A 4,635-nucleotide genomic window follows, 5' to 3' on the forward strand; every position below is an offset into this window, starting at 1 on the left:
GTCTCAGACTTTTGGGCCCCACTTTCAAACACAATTTAAAAAAGATGAGAAAACAGAGGAGGGATTTAGAAGAGAGACGAGATTTCAGTCGCAAGCGAAGGGGACTTAGAGATGATGAATGTTGCTTCTCACACACACACACACACACACACACACACACACACACACACACACACACACACACACACACACACACACACACACACACACACACACACTCTAAAACCAAAACTTTCAATCAATTTCCAACATCAAACATGCAATCACCTTATACTCTTTCTCCTTTACGATCAAATGAATGATTGATGTGAAGAGGAAAATAAAAACATACACACACAGGGAAAAGTATTACATTTACCTGCCAGAGCTGATTGAGAAAATCTCAGCGTGTCCTTCACAAACACAGACTGATATACTGCCTAACCTTCAACTTGGAAAAGGACAACAGATCTCCAAGAAGTTTTGACTTAATACTTGGAAACTCGTACTGATATCTAAAACTCTCTGATTTAGCTAAATGTATGATGTCACACAAACATGGTGGCACCCAGTTAATGATAAACATTCCCTTTTAAACAGACCAAAATTAATCTCAGGCCCTGTTTACACCTGGTATTAAGATGCGTTTCGGTCGATCGGATCACAAGTGGACGATGCTAAAGGTGTAAACAGGGTCTAAAAAGTTTTGAGCTCGTCCACTTTCCACCACTTCCAGAGGAAAATGAAAACACATTCGACCGGATTGCTTTCGTAGTGTAAACGCTCATGTGGTCGAATGTGTTCAAACAGCCACAAAAGACCGTCTTCTCTCCGTCTACTGATCTAATGCGGGAACATTATGGGAAGAGCTCTAGCCAGACGGGGTTTAAACTATCGGCTGGAGACTCAAGTTTGGTTTGAAGATGAAAAACGTATCAAGCACAATGTCCTCTCATCATTCCTGATTTCTAACACACACTCAGTGTTCGGCTGATCTTGCGTCTGTCAGAGTAGAAACTAAAGCTGTGTGTTTTTCTGTTGTCTCCGGTTGTGTTCATATGTAAATAGCGTGAGCTTATTTTGTCCATTAGATCGAAAGATCTTTAAAAAACATTAATTTACCCGCCCATAGACCCTCCCCTTGGAGAAATCAGGACAGAAGGGGCTGAAAGTGGACAAAAGAGACGGATTAAAACACCAGGTGTGAACGGGAATGTGTCTCCCTCGTCTACTTGTGATCCGATCGACCAAAACGCATATTAATTACAGCTGTAAACACGGCCCAGGCACATAAAAAAAAACATTGGTTTTCAGAGAGAGGTGTGTGTAAAACACAGTAAATGATCCTCTGTTTATAATCGCACACCTGCCAAACAAGTGCTAGCTTTGCTGAGCACAATTTTTTAAGCAATTTGGTCACGCAGGTCGAGTTCTTTGTTGAAAACTGAACATCTGCAAGGCAAACTGCTGTTTTTTACACCTCTTCTTCCGGGGGTCAGCGACTCTACACCATAATAGTTGGACGTATCAAGAGAATGGATGTAAGTCAGCTGTTGACCCTCGACACCCCGGGCAGAAACTTCCCTTCCCTCATCTGGGGACTCGCTATGACAGGTAGAATGAGATGTGAAAGATTGCTTCTGGACGTTTCGAGCGTTCACATGTCTGAGAGGTTTGGGAATCTGGGATTTTGAAGTACTTTAGGGTGTGGTGTTCAACGGTTGTCGAGTTTAAGGGTCATGGTGGCGTTTCCTGATGCGTATTGACATGTTTAAACTGTCCTCTACTCTCTGCCAAATGTAGCAAAGTGCCTTTTCTTGTCCCCGCCTAAACTATCGAGACGCACACTGGAAAACGCGGGGTGTCAGCGGAGCCCGTTGAGACACAAGCTGGTGATTCTGTTGTTTGCTTTCTTTGTTGTTCAGCTTCTTCCCCTCATCGTTTTACTGCTGGGGATTATTTCTCTTCATGTGCTTCATTGTTAAATGCTTATAATTATTCATATGACTTAATTTCACTATGTAATGATATTGTAAAGTTACTGCCAGTTTCACGCCAACAAATATTATCATAGCATTTCTCAAGCAGGCATTTCTATTGGTGTTTGATGTATTTTTTAAGGCTTTAAAGCCTCAGTTACAGAGATCTTACTTGTGTGACGGCGGTCGTGTTTGTTATTTGTTCCGCGTGTCGGCATGTATATTTAGCTGTTCATAAAAGCTATAAAGAATGTGCTTTGTTAATGCTGAATGTGCCTCTGATGTAAACTTTGATGACACTCATAGTTCAGCAGGCATATTTTAAGCCTGTTCATGTCAGCCAGCAAGCTTTACAATCAATACCCGCTTCTTTTATTAAACCCAAAGACTTGTTTGATTCGAGACGTGTTGGAGCTGTTTTAGACACGAGTCAGCGCCGTCAAACTGTGAATGACGCATTAACAAATCACTCTGCTGAAGAAGATGCTGAGCAAATGCCATGCTTTGCAATGTTGTTGTGGTTATTGTTATTACTTTTTAAGGATTACTCACTTTTTATTATGAATTTGTTTCTGATTCCTTATCAGAGACCTGTGACATTTGTGTGGGAAAGTTTAGAAATGTGTTTTTTTCTCCCCTAAAATGCTTCATTTTCTGGGTAAATGCAGAAAACAGATAAATAAAAACAATTTGAATTTCATTTTTAAAGTCCCCCTGTGGTGAAAATCAAGCTTTTAATGTTGTTTATATGTCTATGTGGTGTTATTAATATACTTAAAGATAAATCATGTGTACATTCATAAGTATTTTCTCCTTAAAACTGCAGTGAACCAAAGACAGTCTCAAAAACACGGTTTGAAATCGCTGGTGTTTCTGACGTCACAAACTATCTTGCAACCAATCAGATCAACGTGTGATCGGCAACGAGTGGATCTCTGAGCTGGAGTGAGTGAGTGGAGGCGGGGCTCATTTGCATATTCATAGAACCGCGTATACTAAATGAAGCAATGGTGTAGAGTTACATTCAAGCTATTTTAAGGCATAAAGATTTTTTTTTTTTTAAGGAAAAAACAGTTAAATGGTGATCAAAGATGAGTTTTAAGGGGGCAAATTATTGATTACAGGGGGACTTTAAGTAAGTCAGAGACAAGCACAGCACACAAATGGCACAGTTCCTTGAAAAAGAGCCTTCTAATCATATATTGCACTCTAAAATGTTAAAAACTACTCAATATCAGAAATCTATATTGATGGCATATTGCAGAGATTAGGAGTGTGTTTGAACAACAAACAGCCAATGCCATTACTATAATCATACACCTGAAATCAATCACCAGACCTCACTAAATGAGAAACCTATTTAAGTTGTACATATACTATGTTTTTGTCTAAATAAAAATTATTAGTATACATAAGCCATCTACTCTGAGTGTATCTTTCATTCTTTTTGTGTCAGCTTTTAAAAATCTGAAGTTATATATTCTGCTGTTGCACATGTATTGAGTTTGTCAGTACACATGTATCTTATCAAAAGGCATATTTGCTTACCAATAAACATAATGTTTTCATCTTGCAGAAAACAACAAGGATGTTGTTTTAAAAATTCATGTTTTACTCTAGAAATATGGTGCTACTTTCAAGAAGGTCGTAAATATCTGGAGAGGGTTAGTCTGTTAGATTTTCCATTCATCTCAATGACATTTACTTGGCTCACACAGGACCTCCTCGAAGTACACAATTTAAAATCGACCATATTTGCTCATAAGTTGACGTGACCTTTTAGAACCACTATGTGACTAATCAATCTTGAGGGTGTTGTATGGAGCCTAATGCAAAATCTATGAATGCAGAGCCCTGTCATAGAATAAACTTACACACATGAGAACGTATTTTTGTGTTTACAGTCTTCAAGTTTCACAAACTAGAAAAAGTTCAATGTCTGTTGGCTTTCTTCCATTGACACCATCTCTGGTATTTCACAAAACTGTAGATGTTTTTTTAAGGCTAATACAGCAACATTTCAGCACACTATTGATCCAATTTGACCATTGAAGCCTTGAAAATGTATGTAATCTTAATATACCATGTATCTATGTAACTATGTGTATATGTATTTACTTTATAATGTAAATGTTTTCAGTATTTAAATGAGGGCAGCATCTATTTACAATAATAAAAAGTCATACTGTGTAAATAGTGGTAGCCAAAATTCTTTATAAATATCAGACAATACGCATACTGTTTACACTGATAAAAGTGTAATAGAAGTAAAATTATATTTGCACGAAATGTAATATATCTGAGCAACGGCTGTTCGCGCTAATTGTACATTTATATGAAGCAGCAGATGAGGTGAGTGTAAAACATCAAAATGAGCATTTTCAGCTTTAATCTTAATCTTTTTAACAGGGTTGTGTTGAGTATGTAAGGATCTTATGTGAGACACGAGCCACGCCGCTTGTGCACTTATGCTGTCAAGCAGTGCCGGCCCGAGCCTTTTGGGGGCCCTAAGCAGAATTTGATTTGGGGCCCCCTCCCACCACGCGGAGTCACCTGTTTGACGATTATTGACACAAATGTCACGCTATGATGTTACATTATAAATTAATACAATGAGGTTATGTATTAATACATAATAAATACTTAATAAGTGTGTTGTCATCGTGCCAAATTTTAA

The 4,635-nt window shown here is 38.3% G+C and overlaps 1 protein-coding gene across 2 annotated transcripts in view; it reads left to right on the forward strand.

Annotated features, from left to right (window-relative positions):
* LOC308688964 (somatostatin receptor type 5) overlaps positions 1-4,109 on the forward strand; it is a 15,691-nt gene extending 11,582 nt beyond the window's left edge. For both annotated transcript variants that reach the window (XM_081362430.1, XM_081362429.1), the window contains exon 3: positions 1-4,109. This exon is cut by the window's left edge. The gene's annotated coding sequence lies outside the window, so the exon portion shown is untranslated.
* Positions 4,110-4,635: the final 526 nt, after the last annotated feature.

This window comes from Scardinius erythrophthalmus (genome assembly GCF_964197995.2).
Source record: "Scardinius erythrophthalmus genome assembly, chromosome: 3".
In the NCBI taxonomy this organism is placed as follows: Eukaryota; Metazoa; Chordata; class Actinopteri; order Cypriniformes; family Leuciscidae; genus Scardinius; species Scardinius erythrophthalmus.